The 19,307-nt window shown below is 38.4% G+C and overlaps 2 protein-coding genes across 3 annotated transcripts in view; both read right to left on the bottom strand.

The window, feature by feature from the left end:
* Nucleotides 1–6,509, bottom strand: part of LOC146484679 (transcriptional regulator Myc-B-like) — a 30,254-nt gene extending 23,745 nt beyond the window's left edge. The window contains exons 1-2 of one of the 2 annotated variants that reach the window (XM_085104782.1): nt 6,073–6,091; nt 5,209–5,287 (exon numbers count right to left, since the gene is read on the bottom strand). The gene's annotated coding sequence lies outside the window, so the exon portion shown is untranslated. Of the gene's footprint in view, nt 1–5,208 lie in introns of both variants that reach the window. The other variant, XM_085104781.1, reaches the window with a different exon arrangement.
* The window catches only part of LOC146484677 (uncharacterized), a 75,302-nt gene that overhangs the window by 31,528 nt on the left and 24,467 nt on the right, over nt 1–19,307 (bottom strand). The window contains exons 4-5 of the mRNA XM_085104786.1: nt 12,410–12,471; nt 10,131–10,349 (exon numbers count right to left, since the gene is read on the bottom strand). The gene's annotated coding sequence lies outside the window, so the exon portion shown is untranslated. The remainder of the gene's footprint in view (nt 1–10,130; nt 10,350–12,409; nt 12,472–19,307) is intronic.

Raw genomic sequence — 19,307 nt, 5'->3', positions numbered from 1 at the left:
ACTCACTCCCACATCCAAAAGCTGAAACGTGCCAGTTATATACTGTATGTCATTTTAACTTTTTGTAGTCTTCGGATGGAAACTTGGTGTCTCATTTGAATGAAAGCTATTGAGCAGTACTTTCAAATGGGCTGTTTATTTTACATTATTCCGCATAAAAACGGGAAAAATGGATTTTCTTTAGTACGTTTTGAACTATTCACTCTCCAGAGAGCAGGGGTAATAAAGCACTGAGTCCGGTACAAACGGAAATTCTAAAGAGCATTTCAAACCCATTGACATCTGAGAGTATTGCGTAACACGCTACTATATGCGTTGAGCTAATTCACTGAGCTTTGAGGAGGAAGTAGACATCCAACTTGCACACATGAGAATTAGAGTGTCTACGCTTGTCCTGACGCCATTATACGTGGAATAAGGATTACAGAAACTGCAGAGTTAAAGAGATTTTCGCGGTTATAAAAGAGCTTTTAGAGAGGCTCATAAAGTATACTGACTGAGCATTCGATATTTGCACAGCTGTCCTTGGAAAGGTAAACTTTCCTAATGGATTTTATCATGTAAATAGATGCAATATTGGACGACAATTTGCTAAGAAATAAAAAACGCCGCTGTGTCAGTAAACCTATGGTTAATACTTGACTAAATCATTAACTAAATCGCGATTATTATAGCAGTTCAAACAAGGCCTGTAAAGCTTATATCAGTATTCGGGGAAATGTTAGCACTCTGATTAAACAAACACGACAAAAAGAACCCAAAATGTATATTCAGCCTTTAAAGGGGCAGTGTCACCTATTTTTTAGTGTCACTTTGAATAGCCAAAAAATAAATTTGTGTGGATGTAAACGTTAAAATAATCTTATGGTTCAGTTTTGTTAAAAATAACACCACTAGTGCGGAGAAACTGGTATCATTCATCTCTGGCTAAGGATGGCGGTTAGATGGAAATGGATTACAACTTGAAAAAAATTGGCCAATTTTTCCAAGTTCTTCACGTGTATTAAGGAAAAATTGCTATAAATTGATTAAAAGTTTATTTTTCCTCGGAGAAATCACTTCATAGTTTCCTCACGGTGCTCTAATAGCAATTTCATGGCAGGAAAAAGGTTTTTAATCAAATATCTGAACAAGTTTTGACTAACATACAGCAAAATCTCCGTGACAGAGCCCCTTTAAGATTTGACCATACAGCAAAAAAATAATAAAAAAAGAGAGATCAATATTCTCTTTAGTAATGATGTACTATTTCACATTGTCACGATTAAAGCAGCATTTGCTCCCAGATAACTGTTATTTAACAAATCGACGGCAGTTTTCTATGGTCTATAAGAGTATAGACCATAGAAAACTGTCGTCGATTTGTTTTTTACAATAACATGGAAAAAGTACGAGCGGAATTGGCTATTTTTTTCGTTGAGAAAGCGCGCGCGTTACATCTGACGTCATTTTTATTGTCTGTACTCTTATAGACAATAGCTACGAGCCAATCAGCGCGCGGGAATTTGGACAGTTATTGTAAAAACCCTAATGCATGAAACCTTTCCACGAATCTGCTCTGCTGTTTTTTTGTTCTTCTCTATTTAAATAGGGCAAGAAGTTTCTGAGTTTAGAAATCAGTATTCTATGATGAAATACGACGCTTCTTAAAACGTCTAAGACGGCCTGTTTTTGGAATGTCCTCTCCGGAGATTAAAGGTTTTTGCATTCTTATGAGAGTAGGGTTACTGTAACATGCCATAAGATTCTTTTTTCAAAACGTTTTGAGAAGATATTTCAGTTCATTACAACTTCGACAGTTATATACCATGATTTGTAATAAGTCTTCTGTCATTCATTATGAAAGTGGCTATAATCCGAAACCATTATCGTCAAGTTCATCTCGCTTTCTGTGTTGTCCTACCACAGTAAGTCAGTGTTAGAACAACGTAACACGCAACCGCGCGCGAAAACTCCACGCGGGAGACAATTTTCGCGAGCGCTCGTGTGTTTCGCTCGCTCAACTACAGTGTATGCTCAGAAAAAGAAGGGATTACTCGCAGTCTAGTCGAAGCCGTACCGCTAAGAAGTCGAAATGTGACAGTCTAATACAGTTAACTTTTAAGGCGGTCGAGCTTTCCTTCTTTTGGGTGTACACCTTACAACGGTTTTCGAAAGCTTTGAGAGAGTTGACTATACTCTTACCCTGCGAGCAGAGGCCCTTCGATCTTCCTAGACTTATCTAGGAAGATTGAAGGGCCTCTGCTCGCAGGGTACTTTACTCTCGGCCCTGGATTGGATTCTAGTCTATCGTAGCGTTACACCAACGACGGGTAGAGAGAGAGAATATTGCCGAGAAAAGTTTTCTAAAGTATACAGGGAGCACGTGACCTACAAACAACGAGCCCCCGACCGAATGTCCCGGTCTAACAGTCCAACACGCTCTGAAAAAATACACTACTGCGCCTCCACAATGGGTCTATAACCAATGAAAAGCTGTCCATTATAAGGGGTCCGTTGAATGACGAGCGCTTCCTTGATCACGTAAATAAATGTCGAAGTTTTAAACTGGTCACTTGGCAGTACCACAAAATGAGAAGACCAGCTTCTTAGACTTTTTGAAACGCAACGAAAATTGTCACTTTGTTTTAAAAGCCAGCCGACATTTGAAAAAACGCTGCTTCCACGTTTTTGTCCAGGTGGATAGCAATGATACTCGCTACTTTCGGATTAAGCATCCTTTTGCTATCATTAGTATTGGGATTTCGCTATTTTCGTATCAGTCATATCACAGGTCACAAAGGTGTTAGCCTGCGAATACACATAAATAAATGTGAACGCAACCGTCTCTCAGTGCTTCCCGCCACTTTCTTCTCGCGAACGCCCCAAGTGGTGAAGAGCGATGAGAGAAGTGGTTCTATTATTTGACCGTGATTCCGACTTAAAAGTGCCTGTCATTGAGATTTTGCTGTATGTTGGTCAAACCTGGTCAAATATCTGACTAAGAACCTCTTTTCTAACATGAAATTGCCCTTAAAGCACCAGGATGAAAATATGAAATGACTTTTGCGAGGAAAAATAAACTATTATCAGTTTTTAGCAATTTTCCAAAATACTCAGAGAGAACAATTTTTTTTCAAGTTGCAATCCATTTTCATCTTAGCCATCCGCAACCAAAGGTGAATGATACTAGTAAGGTTATTGTCGGAAAAGAAGCACTGATGTGCGTGACTTAAAATATTGCATGATAGAATATTAACTAGGAAATTAATTAAATGAACAATGTCACGAAATATATCTCAAGTAACGCGAGCAAGATTAACTTAGTGAACAAAGCAGATTGCACAATTGTAAACTGGCAAAGTCCGAAGTTAATCCACTGCATGAAAAGATGTAACTGCACGCATCTATTAAGCTAAACAAGGAAGAGAAACGCGTGTAATTGTGTAATTGAATTTAAATTTAGTAGCATTTCAATAGTGTAGGCTTGGGATTTTACTGTGCTCGTGATTGTAGTGAAAATACTTGTTGCGCAAATAGAACCTACTAGTAAATCTTAGTACAATTGTAATGTAAGGTCAGATCGAGTTAGAACGAATTGTCAACGGAACTGTGCATCGCGAAAAGAAGATAATGAATTGTAGATCGGATCGGAGATTGTCAGATTGTTTGGAAGGTTAAAATAAATCTTCAGAAAAGGAAGATACAGTCCTCTTCAGTTTGTGAACCGGCAAGTGCGGAGTCCATGAAAGATTCCGCGACAGGTATTGTTAACAAAACTGAACCATCAATTGAACGTTTACAACCACACAAATTTATTTTTTGGCTATTCAAAGTGATACTAAAAATAGGTGACAGCGCCCCTTTAATTGTAGCGCAAAACGAATTTAAGACCCCTGTTAGCCCAACTGATGATATCAACGTGACCGAGCAAAGCGTCACGAGATCTTGTTACGCGTCTACTGAAATATTTTCCGCAAGACAGAAGCCGCATACGTCGGCTTTCATGTGTTTATGTTCGGCATTTGCAATTATCGCCTCATGTCAGCTTTCTCTAGGGATTTGTACATCACATCATGGTCTTTAGGCCCTGTCGCCTCTCGCGCTCGTCACTCGACACAGCCAGTTTTCGCGCTCACATCTTGCCGAGCTTAATTTTCTTATATTTTGTTTTGTATTTAATTTCGTAGCTTACATAATGTCCATGTAATTTTCTCTTTTTATTCTTTTGCTTCGCCACTATGTTATTGCTTGTATGGTTTGCCTTTTCTTTTTTTCTCGACTCCAACGAACACAACTGGTCGTGCCCTTCCTTCATCGCTGTGTCCGTTGTTTTTCTGTTTAAAATTCAATTAAAACGTCTTAAAGTCGTTTTCTCTACGGCGAGTGACATAGCTAGTGGAGAATGTCACATTTCCACAGACGCGTAACAAGATCTCGTGACGCGTTGCTTGCCGGGTCAGGTTCAAATCAAATTCGAATCAACAAATTCGATTTGCAACTGCCTGGTGAATTTAACCGGAATCACGGTCAAATTTAACTTCTCTGCGCCCTTTGTGTCAGTTGACAAGAACGTGTATCGCTCATGGGCGGATCCCACTCAGGAGTTGTTCACATGATACCGGCACTACTTTCCTTCAAGTACAAGATGGAAAATTTATATCGCTCTCACAAAAACTGTTTTTATGGCACTGCTTAAGTTTTATTCTGTAATGAAATAGCTGAAACTTAAAGGGATGTGAAACACTCATTTCGCTTCGTCTTGACTTTTGGTCCAAGAATATCGATGATCAGTACAGCCAGCGGTGAACTGCGACCGATATGACTCATATCGCTACGAAATTTTTGACGGGTATTATGTAAAACGAATACACGGCCACAATTAAGAGACCCAAATGAACTTGTACCGGTTTGAAAGTCGTTCCGGTTTCATCAGTGAGTGTAACACCTACACCCTCTTAAATCGTGGCGGCAAACATGAACAATTTACTAGTTCACGGGTCGTTCGGTCCTTCGCTGCTTTCCGAATTTCCTAACAAGGTAATATTTTCTCAGTGTTTTTTGAGGATGCAAATCGGGCTGTCGTTACGTGACTTTGAACTCTTTTACAGTGAGAGCGCAACTTCTGATATGGATCAGAATTTTCAAGACCAACATAATTGAACATTATAAAAGTAAAAGGCTATCATAGTTATAAAAGGTTGAAATAGATCAAAGCGTTCAACTCACCGGCCAAAATCAGTTACTTGGCTGCCAAAGTGTGAGGTGGAAAGCTTTGGATGTCTTCAGCTTGGCACCGGTCTCTAAACTGTTAAAGCAAAACGTGAAATCAAATTTATAGTGAGACGAAGCTGGCCCAATCAGTTACACAACCCATTCCATATTTGGCAGTTATTTGCCGCGGTAAATCGCGAATACGTACGCGCATGTCCATTTGAGAATCAGCCTATGAGCTCAAGACTTCTATCACGTGATAGCTAGTCAGGGCGCAACCCAAATCGATGATAAACGCAGAGAGGTCGAGAGGGGATAATCTAATTGTTTTAGCACAAATCTTGGTCAACATTTCACTCAAATGAAAAGGTTTTCTTCTAGCATTTCATTGTTGTTTTGAAGTTGAAACTATGCGGGTTGAACGGATTTCCGCTGATCACTACTGATTGCCGTATCACAGAATAGCGGATGAGTAGCGTAATCAGTTATACTACAGCATTTGTGATACATCATCAGGAAGAAAGCTTCAGTTGCCAGTTTCAAGGGCAGGTTATACAAGAATAATTTAACTGATCAGAAAGCCTCCACGCTCCTCAAGTTACGACACGGCTGCTATCTTAGGCTTCTCGTGAGTTTTGAATCTTACTAGCTAGTATCATTATACAAGAAATTATGTCATCCTATGTATCTGAAGCTTTTTTGTATTTTCAAATGTCGATATAAATTTTTAATTTTGTAATGTATAAAGTGATTGAATTTTTATAATACTGGTTATGCTCTTAGGTGCTTTTCATATTATAATGATGGCTACGGGTTTATCAGTATTTTTACTACTGTCAAGTGTTACCCTATAAATAAAGCCTTTACTTACATACTTACTTACTGACACATGCTACGTCTTTTCCCAATGACCCTATCCATACTATTCGTTTTGGATCTTTTACATTTGAGAATGACTGAAGAGTTATTTCATCCACACGAACCCGTTTTCACTTGTTTCGCTGTCCACACATGGCTCCAGTGTCAATCGAAAACGCCACAGTCTTGTGACTTCTATTTGCGTTGTCACGTTATCCTTTTCACAATCCTCGATTATAGTCGGTTTTGCCGTCCACTTGTAAGCGATGAGTTTCCAGGTTGCGCCGCGTTCTTCAAGATCTTCGTTCCCGTGTGGATGGAAAGAATAAAAGGATTAAAAAATCTCCGCTTTCAAATGAAAACAATCACGAAAACGGATACCTGTGGATGGCGCAACTTTCAACGTTGTTCATTGAATATCGTTCGTTGTAATGGACTGACCCACGGACAAGGCCGACGTGCGTTCTCACACTCTGCACCTGCACTTTGGAACTCTATCCCTAACGCTGAAAAAAACCGCCTCCTCTTTGTCATCTTAATTTTAAATCTTTTCTGAAGATATTTTTATTTCGGAAGGTTTTTAAACATTTTAAAATAAAAACAAGCGACAATAATATCGACTGACGTTTCGATGACTCCATTGCTTATTTTAACAAGGTGGCTTAATAAATGCTTTACATTTCTTATTGCGTCTTCTTTAATCTGTAAGCACACGGAGATTTTTTTTAATGCGCAGATAAAAACGTTATCATTATTGCTATTGTTATTTTCATTACTAATTAGAAAGAACGATGATGACTATTATTTAAAGGCGGAATAGGGATAAGAAAAAGTCAGAAAAACAGGTATATATGATAAGAATTTTTTAAAGCAAAGAACAGAACGAGACTCACTTTTTGGTAAATAAGACCTTTTGAAAAAAATGCTCCCTGCTATCATTAGGTTGTCTACTACAGCGATAAGAGAACTCTTCCACGTTTTTAATGAACGACAGTCACCTCTGCTCCGCTTCGCTGATTACTCATTCATAGAAATCTCAGTTTCGCCTTACTGCTTAGCCTTAACGCGCCTGTATGCAGCAAAGAGACGGTAAGTGTGCTTTATAAACAGGTATTAACCAAGCGTGGGGCAAGACAGACATTAGCCAAGTGCTTTTTGGCACGCGTATGGACCAAAACGGATCGGAGTCAGGGGCCGCGCCAACACGGAAAATGAACCCAATATCCCACCATCTTGACAGAACAAGCTTATCTGATCAAGGATGTATTACAACGTGGTTTCGATGAAACGGGGATCAGGACTAGAAGACTATAAGTTGACTGTAAGTTTTTAGTGAGGTTATATATTAAAGATTTTCAGTAACATAAAATAACGGAAAAGTTGACGCATTACCAGTTTCGAATCAACTTCCTGAAATTAATACGCAGAAATTTCTTTAGCCGTAAAGGGAACTTTGGACAAAAAATACGAATGATTAAAAAATGCAGTATTATGCACAAGAAAACTCCTGAAGTGGAGTTAAATTATGTACTTACTTTGGAGCTACTTTATTTGGAGTTGACAGGAGCCATTCACTCTCACAGAGGAGTTAAAAGGACCACTTGCTGTGAAATACTGACCACTTACTTGTGAACATTTCACAAGTATTTGACAATTTTTCAATTCATATTGTATAAATTTCAACTCGTGTACGTGCGGCTGGGAATCCTTCTGCGATAGAGGGCCAGAGTCAATAAAGATTGTTATTATTACTGCTAACAACTTGAATTTGCGAACGGGACTTTGAGCGTGACGCTCAACGAGTTTGCCTATAAATTCTGAAGGTCTCTGAAGAGTCTCTTTCCCGTGACGAAACATTTCACAAGCATTTGACAATTTTTCAATTCTTTATTGTGTAAATTTCACTTGGTGCATGTGGGACAAAACTGCCCACATATTTGATATTAGAACATGACATGGATTTGCTCTTAGGACACCGGGAGGAAAATATGAAAGGAATAATAAACTATAATCAGTTTTTAGCAATTTCCCCAAAATACACAGAAAAAACTTGAAAAAATTGGCCATTTTTTTCAAGTTACGACCCTTTTCCATCCTAGCCATCCCAGCGAAAAAATTATCAATACTAACCGTTTCTTTCCACTAGTAAGATTACCTTTAACAAAAAGGAACAATTATTTTAACATCTCCATCGATACAAAATATGTTTTTTGTTATTCAGAGTAACACTAAAAATAGGTGACACTCCCTTTAAATTAATTCAACTCAAAAAATAACTCAATGGAGGAATTGCTATTCATTTTAACTCCCGATTTGGAAACTCCAGAAAGGTGTTACACGCATTTTGAATCTTAACTCAGTTTAACTCCATCTTTGGAGGCAAAATAAAGCTTTGAAAAATTAGATGCGTAAATTCAGGCCAACTCGTCATCTTCCGTCGTTGGTTCGACTTATTTTCAAAACAGTGATAATGAACGTTCACTAGCCGAGACTAAACTAAGGGACAGGCAGATACGGCTACATTTTGCCGGGAAGCGTCTTGGGTGCGAATTGAACTTTAAAGCGTGTTGAAATAAGCGGAATAAGCAGAAAAAGCCGACATGCGCTGGGGCGATGTAAAGTTGAAGGAAACAGCAGACGGCGAGGGATATTTGGCGTTTAATGAAAGATAGCGGGGCTGTCATTCAAGGGGGCAATTTTTCAATCAACATAAACACATTTAATCAGTCACCAAAGCTCACACCAGAGGAATCTAGCCCACCAGAAGCGTTGCCACGATGGAAGAGACTGAGGCCTTTGCCTTATTGGAGGACAGTGACGATGAGTAAAAACATAGCTATAACATGAAAATGTTGTTATATATAACTAGCTTTACAACTTCCTCTTTTCCCTTTGCTGCAATTTTGGAAAGAAACTGTTGAAGTGTTTACGCTTTCGAGTGAATAAAACTCATTTCATCGTCTAGAAATTTGGAAAAGATGTTGAATTTTTAAAGAGCGTTTGATTGAATAAAACTCATTTCATTGTCTAATCGTTGTTGTCATTATTGTTTGAAAGAAATCTCAGTACTTATAAAATAAACAAATGATTGTGAAGAATCGCAAACTCACTCGTTCGTTTGCGATTCTTCACAACTCGTGAATAAAAATCGTACAAGCGAATCAACCATATGAAGAAATCTCTATAAATGTAATTCCGTCTGCATCTACATATGAAATAAAAAGTTGCTAAAATCCGTAAGGATATCAGATCAACCGTAAAACCGTAAAAATGCAAAGTAGAATAAAATTTGATAAAATAATAACAAAAATGGATTCTGTTAAGATAAAACAAATAAAAAATTACTAAGTCGGGACTGAAAAATGGCATTCGACTTCTATTCTATCTTCTATTCTATTCAGGCAGAGTTCCATTGCCCAATAGGTTTTGGAAAATAGGGCGCATGAAAGACATCTTAGGTGGAATTATATTCATTTAAAAACTAAACATAATGAATACTACGTGCTCCGGTTTTATTAGCTAAGGTTAAGTCGTACTCTGAGCCTACGCGGCCCATGGTCTCATGGCTGGCGGATAAATATACCAATCAATAATGACATCAAGCAAACCTTGGCTCATCCTACACATTGCCCAATATTACGTGCAGTAACAATAAATCAGTGCTTAACCATTTGATCTTGATCTTGATCTTGGATAAAATAAATGCTTTTGAGTAAGCTGATTGAGGATCTTGGGACAACCCAAAAGCGTCCTACAGCAAACATGTGTTATGAGCTTTATGGTAATTCGTGGACCTAGAACCGCTTTTACCTTGCCGCTTCAAACCCAGACATTAAACCAGACAATGTACAACTTTAACGTGGTTCAAAATTTTGAGTCTGTGGATAGAATCCTCAAATCTTTTCTTAAATGAAAGCCAAGAACAACCCTTTGTATGGCTCCGTATTTTACTAACTGGTGGAATTTTCCCATTATAAAACCCTTGGAAAGAACATTGAATTAAGCAACTCAAGACAAAAGTATAAATAAGTTAAAAACACATTTGTTTCTTCAAAAGACATTTATCAATGTCAACGTACCTTATTCCAGCACAAAGGAATAAACAGGTTTCAATGCGTGAAACTAAATTAGACAGTCGTCGGGTGGTTCCATTTCAGACATACTACCACAAGTAACAAAGCAAACACCAACAGATCTGCTAGACAAAGAAATGGCGTGGCGTCTCGATTAGGGTGCTGTAATTGCAAATCTGGAGATCTTCTCTCTCTCCGCTGACTGAATTTTGTAACGCGGCATTCCTGAAAAATATCATTTATAATGCTATGTAAATAGGTATCTGGAAGCCTTTATCTCATGATTTATCTTATGATTGTTTTCTTTATGGAAATATTAGTTTGTTTGATTAAGGGTTACAATGAAGTCCTGGAATTACCGGTATTTGTCGTCAAATGATATAAAAATAGTTTTATATTTTTGTGTCAAAGATATTGCTGAGAACAAAAAACCTTTCAAGATATTGCTGAGAACAAAAAAACCTTTTTGTTCCACTAAACTGTACTAAGTAGTTCATTGTGGTACATGTAAAATACATGAACGGGTTGGTGCAGTTTAACAGAACAAAAGATTGAGATGACCTTGGGTCTACTGAAGAAGTTTTTTATGCCCATAGTATTTCTTTCAACCCAAGTTCATCAATGGTTAGCGGTGAATCTGTGGACTTCCATCCCATTCAGAGAAAGAGACAACATTCGTAGTCGACTTATGCGAGAGAATCTGAGGACAGGCGCTGGTCGATAAACCTTGGGCGTCTCCGATTGGTTTGGAACCAAAAGAATGACAAAGACCAGAGTCTGGTTGAATTCCAAACTGAACAAGAAAAGAACTTGTTGTGATTTTTAATGCTTCCGCATATGTTACCAAACTGTATCACTATATCCGGTTTCGTTCAGTGCTGGCCATCAACCGAGTTTTTTCCAAGACTCATTAACGGAGTTCATCTATACATTGGCTTGGAATTCTACTAGTTGATTGTGCATGACCTTTTCCACGAATTTCGAAAAATTAGGAAGTAATCTCAGAGATTGGTCTGTAATTAGTGAATAAATCGGGTTCATCACCTTTATTCGGACAAGAATTTATCGTAAGAATCATTGGGGTCTTAATCATGTAGAAGTCCAGTCCAATCGACTTGAGAGAGGCGAGTTTTGAAATTATTTGAATTTGCTGCAGAGAAGTTTCTCACAAGTCGGTTGCCAATTCTTTTATGAACATGAATAAAAGAGTCATCAGAGACATAGGCAAATACTGGTAAATGATCCGATATGTCACTTATGACAACGCCTTTTAAAACCCTAGGTGAGAAATGACTATGATACTAGAACCTCAGCTCATTTTCGACCTCACACCTGCCGAACTAATATCAAGCAATTTACTATACTCTTTAGAGGGCCAAAAATATGGAATGCTTTGCCATTATCAATTACGTCTTCCCGTAGTCTATCCACCTTCAAAAGAAAGCTTCTTGACTTCCTCAGTTAATTGTATGAAACGTACGACTCTGTTATGTCTTTATAGTCTTGCCAATGTATGTTAAAAAATCTAAATACAATGTCTTTACTAGTCTTACAGTCCTAATATATCTCCGAGGAGACCTCTCAGTATAAGCCCGGGGGTTTCTTGAGGTCTCCTCGCCACTTCTTACTTCTTCTTTTACTATTATTATTCACTGTAAACTTATGTAAGATCTTAGTCTATTATTCACTGTAACTTTCTATGAATGTATGTCGTGGTGAATAAAATAAAATAAGAAAATAATTAAATAAATAAAAATAAAGATATACAGGGTCGTAGCTTTCCCATTGGACGCCTCGATTCCTTCCGCGGGGGAGTAAGGGGGAAGGAGGGGGAGGGAGGGGGGACAATCCCAACTAATACCATTAATTACCCGGGTAAGTGACATGAAACCCTTCGGGCGTGTGCAGTTGCTCTTGCCTAGATCGTGTGTAACACTTGGAAGATAAGAGGACGTGATAATTTTTTGTATTTATACTCTCCACTCTTACTGTTACATAAGCGCAAAATACATACGTTGGAGGTATTAAAAAACATAGTCCAACACGCAACTCAGAGATACAAGTGAAATAAGGGGGAGAAGAGTAGAGGGGAACCTCTAGTCAAACTTGTACTGTGCCCCTTTAAAGGAAGTAAATTGATAAGAAAAGAAACTAAGTAGAATAGAAAAAATAGGAAAGATATAGCTGAAGGAAAACAAAAAAAAAACAAAAAAAAACAAAGAGAAACGAAAATAATTGGAATAAAGTATCGTTAATAATGAACAAAGAATGTGTCGATTCCTTACGTAGGTTCAAAATCATCTTCTGGGACTTCTTTTTGTTTTCCTTTTCTTGAAGAAGACATTTCCTAAAGTTAAATTACAAAACAAATAACACTACATTTTCTTAAGAATTAAGTTTCGGAAAGAAAATCAAGTGAAGACAGAGCAAAGAAAAAGAAAAAAAAGGCCATCTTGCTCGCTAACCGCTGTCAGTAAGTCGTTAACAAAGGAAAGGCGTTGAAGACCACACGAATGCCATGGAAAGACAAAGCTTTGGTGGAGCTGGTTGAGACTTACAAAAGAGGTAAGAAAGCAAGCAAGTAGGCAAGTATAAGAGATAAAACAGCACTGGAGGGTCAAGGACTTCACTAACATTTGTTTGTTTTGAGCAAATGGTTCCGGTTTTAATCTTCGAACTGTATCATGCCCTCGCAGTCAATTCATTTCAGAGGCTATTGTTTCATGCAGCAATTTTCTAGACATAATAGGCTTGTGGTTAGAATTTCAGACACAAAAACCACGATATATCGACACAATGTTCTGAAAACACATTACATTGGAAAGTTGGTAATGTTTTGTTCCAAATAATATAAAGAACTTATACACAAGAGGATGGATGTACGATAGTTCTCAATTTTTCCACGTTTTAGATTTTTCAAAGGAATACTGGTTGTTGGTTCTCAGGGCATTTACGACAACATTTAAGCGAAAAACCTAAACTGTTGTCTCCTGCATTTCCAGATCATTTTATGGCCTTTCCTAAAGGCATATTTTTGTACGCTAACACAGTTTGATCTATACGGATTGTAAAGCGCAAAATGTAAATCGCAGATTACTTTCGGGGACGGAAACTCATTCCTCGAATTTTCGAGTTTTTGGAGTTTAAGCATATATTCCGTAGTTATTTTGTTAAGTCTCAAAGTGGTGTTTACTCTTGCTGTTTTCCCCATCTCGCTTATCAGCCATAAGGACGGTACCCAGATGCACCCAACGGCTCCCTTCGGTGGAATATCTTGTTCGGAGGGCATCTATTACCCACCTCAGAAATTCAGATTGTATAATTGTGAAGAAAAACTAGCGTTTTCTTTAGCGAAATGACACCTCAATCTTTCGCTAGAGTAAACGCTAGTTTTTCTTCACAATAATAGGGCAAAATTACTCTCTCCTGCTTGGTCGAGCGAAAAACGTCCTCGCTGATGATTGGCTAAGCACGCTTGGTTTCTTCATTTTGTATACATCGCTTTCTTTGACTCGGTTAAGCCGACTCGTTTGTGTAAAAAGCAAAAAAAGTTAACCAAAATCAAATGCTAGCGTGAAAGGAAATTTCAAACGGTAAATTGGTGCGTCTTCCAAGAAACAGCGAAATGTCACTTTGTGTTAAAAGCTAAAACCTTGGTAGGAAGCTCGAGTCGCGCAGCGACGCGAGCACTTTGTGAAAACTTTGAAAAAACGCGTGAAAGTTTCCGACCCGGCCTCATGCGACTGGAGAAAGAAAATATGGTAAGAAATCTTTTCTAGGAATAATTATATAACAATGATCAGCTATCAATTCATTCAGTATTGTATTTCATACTAAGTTTAGTATTCGGCTAAAAATACATTTGTTTGGTTCTATCAACCGAGCGGATAAAAAGGTAACTTGGCCACCGAAAACTAGAGATACAAAACCTGACGTTTCGAGCGTTCGCTCTTCGCCAGAGCCTACTGTAGCCCTTCATGAGGGCACATACGCTCTGACAAACGGCTAAAGCCCCGGCCGAACGATCATACAATAACATTTACGGCCGTGTTTGTCACATGGCACGAAACGTTCGGCTGCTTGTTTGACCAAAGATCACACAAAGTGAGACCATGTAACGCTTTTTGCTCATCACATCTGAAATTGTGTCAAGACTAGTTGTGGCGTCTCACACCTTTCGTTTCTGATTGGCTGCTTGTTCCCGCTTGCGCAAGTTTTGTTGGGCAGAGGTAACTAGACCCTTCAACATTTGTTTGTGGCGCAAAATGGTGTTTGATCGATCGAGATCAACCATGGATCACTATCTAAATGCAATGTTGAGAGAAGCGACTAAACAGTAAATATTTCGTTCAACACGATGTTGGGCAAAAATTGGTGGCCAATTTTAAAACCTTGTCGACTCAGTTAATAAAATAAAAAAAAAAAAAAAATTCAAAAAAAAAAAAAAATAAATAATAATAATAATAATAATAATAATAATAATAATAATAATAATAATAATAATAATAATAATAAAAAATCAAACATTCGTTTTCACTCCACCACCAACACAGCACCACAGTTTCTTATTAAAAAGACATCCCCTCATTTCAATATAAATTCAGTTTGGTCTTTTTATTTCTAAACATAATCCATACGGAATTCCTGTTGTAAAGTAAAGTCCTTTGTTAAGTTCCGTTGTTGATTTGGATGCAATGCTCGCAGCGTGCTGTAGTTGTTAGTTTGAAGGTTATACATGCGGCAATACGGTGATCGTTACCGGTCGTGATACAACTTCGGATGCAATTTTTACACCTTCGCGAAATGGTCCGCGTTCTCCGTAATCAAGCAAAAGAGAGGTTAAGAATGACGTTTACAGCAAACGGCGAACGTGAGATATGACCACGTGACCATGTTATCCTCTATTTGCCGCTTGCTGTTTCCAGTTTCTCTGTAAAATCGAATAGTTTTGCGTTAGCAACAAAGGCCAGAATTAGTTTGCACTATTCTCCTCTTTGTACTCAATATTTAAAGAAACCATAAACGCGATTCTTAATGTTTTTCAAATAACACCAAAACTTCCAAGTTCCAATTCGACCCGGAACATACGGACACCATTGAATTGAGTCTCTCAGTAGAGAGCTCTTTGGTGCTACGAGGGCAAACAAAGTACATTTACGTTTTTTTTTTTAATTTGTCGCAGCCTTTCCGTTAGGTTATGAAATGTCCCCAGTGCTTTAACAAATGACGTCACAGTAACCTCGAAGCCAATTCCCAGTATTGCTCGGATGTAATTCACAATTCATGTACCAAGCCTCCACGCGCCACGTTACCGTCCAAATTCTTACTCGCATGCCAACAACGATCGATTTCCAACGGTCATCGATTAATGATACAAAGATTTGTGAACAAATCGTTGAGTTCGTTGCGCTTAATTGATGTTAAGTAAGGCCCTTTCCTGTAGTAAATCAATTAGTCAAGCGTAAATTAGCCAGGAGTAGCGGACTCAACACTTCTGTTACTAATTATTCACTTTCGCCACAATACAAGACACAAAAATATTTTGCCGACTTGGCGAGTAAACTGCACCTCAAAATCAAAACACCATTGTCGACTTTATGAAAACTTACACTCAAATATTATGGATAGTCCTTTGGAAACAAGGTATGGAGATAAAAACAAATTGCCTCGTCGAAAGACCATTTAAAGCAAAAACTGAGTAAATATTGCCCTGTAGTCAAGTCAAGTGCAACGCACAAGTATGCCACACAGAGACAAAAATCGCCAACGGATTCAACGGACTCGCACAGGTCAAAATGAACCTTGGCTTATTGAAAGATAGATTGCACAAGAGAAAGAGTTCTAAAACTGCTGAAATATTTAAACACGCACTTTAGAAAAGACAAACTTTTCCAAGCTATTCTACGAAAATTTAACAGCATTTAAGGAGGGTGTTATCTTCATTTCTTCCGGTTTCACATAGAAGGCGGACTCAACACTTCTGTTCCTTAAATATTCACTTTCGCCAAACTACAAGACACAAAAATATTTTCCTGTTCAATGAAAACAGACACGGTAAACACTTACTAAACACTTTATAAACTGTAAATAAACCGTTAGCTGTCACAATAATGTTACGAAAACGATAACAACGAGGAAAACAAAACGTCTTTTGCCAGGGAAACTGTGAAAAGGAAAGGCAGAATTTGTACTTAGATGTGGCAAGATGAACCTGTTTCCTTGGAGCTAAACTGCAGAGCCACGTTGTTTTAATATTTAAAACTCTTACTTTTAAAGTGTCCGTCGCAAACCGGAGTAATTGCGCAAAAGAAATCAATTTGAATTTTGCCCCGCGGGTACCTGCAGTGGGAAGTGAGAAAAATTGAAGAGATTGATGCATTATTAACACAACGTGAAAAGTAGTAAATACAAACTGCTGACATATCTGGAAGATTTGCGCGCGCCAAAAGAAAACAAAAGAAGGGCTCACGCTGCAAACCGCGTGGTGACCACGTGACTGCGTTAAGGACCGAAGAAGCAAAAGCCCGGGAAGTAAATGACTTGAGTCAGCGAAATTTGTTTCCCTCTCGAATGAAAACTGCCACTGTCAGACAAAAACTAAAAGTTGGCAAGAAACTAAAACTATCGTTAAGTCGTATTTTACGTCATTCTATTTTTCTTAAAGCAGGATAAATCCAAAATAGTTTTCCTATCAATTTGGTAACTATAGCAAGGGGCAGAAGCGCCTTAGTTCTCAAAATTTCCTCAAACGTACAATATTTCCCGTAAAGGATTTCCGTCACGATTTCATCAACAAAAAAAATTGTTCCACGAGCGTGAGTTGGATACGAGATGATAGATGGCCAACAAGGTCGCACTGAGTTGGCTGCAATCAACGTTACTGATTTCATTGTGGAAGAAAGACCAGAAGAGCACAATGACTGATACCCCGTGGGCGTAAAGCCCATCAAAACTCTAGAACTACACTAGCCAATGATCATGTTTTAAATCCAATTCCACGATATAAATCCGCTCTTATCTTATCTTATCTTATCTTATCTTATCTTATCTTATCTTATCTTATCTTATCTCATCTTATCTTATCTTATCTTATCTTATCCGCTCTTTGAACAACTGCGGCCACTTAAGTTGGTAAGACAACAGGGTCGTTTATGCCGGAGAAACTAATACTCGCGTTTTTTCAAACATCAGGTGCTTGCACCAATAAAATTATTTTCGATGTCTTTGGTTACCGTCTACATTAACTACATAAATAAATATGAACACAGAGCTGTTCTAGGGCGGCGTCTTAAATAACACGTTAAAACAAACAAAAATAAGTGGGATAAGCCATACTGTTATAATTAAACTCAAATGAAATAATTTTAGGCACTGTTTAAGTATTTAGAACTAGAGCGGTAACTGGGGAGACTGCGAGCCGTTCTAAGAAATGTTACACATGTATACGATATTATAATATTATAAAAATTTTCCAAAATCCAATTAAACTGGTGGAAGGTTTACCAGTTGGCTAAATTTGTATACGTTTCTTAATTTTAAGTTACCAAAATATATATACATATATATATATTGCTACCCGTAATTTGCGATCATAAATATTCGAAGCGGGGACAAAATGACACTATAAAAGTACATATTTATAATCGCCAGAATTTCCGCTTTTAGGCCCCGTTTATATGGAAAAAAGTTGTCCCGGGTAGAAGGGTCACTCGCCTACCCGAGCTAACCTGGGCGAGCCAATTTTTCCTACATTTCCTTACAAAACTTGGCGAACCGTTTACATGAGAAACAAAAAGTTGGCTCGGCTGGAAAGTTCAACCTTTTTCGATGGTAGGATCACCCTCCTAGCCGGGCCAACTTTTTTCCATATAAACACTTTGGCTCGCCCAGCCAGGTCAACTCCGTCAAGGCGAGACAATCACAGCATGCGTGATTTCTGTTGGCTCGGGCAAGGGGGTCAACTTTTTTCTCATATAAACGCTCGATGAAGTTGACTCGGCTGGGACGGTGACCCTCTTTCCCGCGACGACTTTTCTCCATATAAACAGAGGAGTCTGCCACTGAGCAGATAAGGAGCTTGGGCCTGGGGCCTTCACCCGCCTCTCTTAGACTCAGTTCGTGTCCTGAGGCCCGTTTACTAGTAAACGGTTTCAACATTTTGGCCAACATTCGTTCAACAAAAGTTGAACGGATCTTGGGCAAATGTTGAACGGGGTGTTAACACGGCTTCAACACCATTCAACATTTTCGAGGACAAAGGAAACGAGCTAAATTTGATTCAACAAGCTTTCAACATTTTTTTTACGCTTTCAACAAAGTTGGGCGACCTGTTCAAACGCCCCCAACATTTGGTTCAACAAAGTGTTGAATGCATGTTGAGGAAAATGTTGAAACCGTTTGACAGGCCTTTAGTAGGAGCCTACGGAAATAGTCCTGATTGAACAATAGTGTCCGTTGAGGAACTATCGGCCCACAGATGCCCGCAGACATTTCATGTCTTTAAAAATACATAATCGCTTTGAGGGGTTTTTAAGTTAGTTTAAGAGCAGCAAATTTCCAAGGGAAGATATCAGACCAGTAAACACTATTCATTTTAGGCTTCACCATTCAGCTTCTTTCCCAACATCACTGAAACTGAGAATGATGTATTATTCAAAGTAACACAGGCATACTCGGAAAAAGATAAATCCGAGTACTCTTTAATACTGAAACTACAGTAGCATTTCGAATTTGCAGCTCACCAATTTGCTCCACCTTCAAGACGAAATGTTGAAGCAAAAAGGAACAGCCACACGAAACGTAGGAGTACAATGACAGTACCATATTTGCATGCCAGAGTGCGCTTGTACAAAGCCTTTTGTGTATCGAGAAATACTGCCAAACTGGAGCTTTTCAATGAGCAGGTTCTGCGGGTAATTTGTAATGACCGATCGTTTAGTAATAATGATTTGCTACACAGGTTCCAATTATTGACATTGAGAGATGAAATATTTCTGCACATGTTAGTTCCTGATTTCAAATGCCTGGCTGGTATGGCCCCAGAATATTTAGTGCACTATTCAAAAGAAGTGGTAAAACTACCTATTCCTAAAGTCGAGAGTACAAAATTCAGTCTGCAGTCTTTTAGATATCTAGCAGCACGTTTGTGTAATAGTCTGTCCGACGAGACGAGGACTACAGCTA

This window comes from Pavona decussata, unplaced genomic scaffold (genome assembly GCF_977016875.1).
Source record: "Pavona decussata unplaced genomic scaffold, jaPavDecu1.1 SCAFFOLD_32, whole genome shotgun sequence".
Taxonomy (NCBI): domain Eukaryota; kingdom Metazoa; phylum Cnidaria; class Anthozoa; order Scleractinia; family Agariciidae; genus Pavona; species Pavona decussata.
The sequence above is the reverse complement of the archived record's forward strand: the minus strand, read 5'-3'. Positions and strand labels throughout refer to the sequence as shown.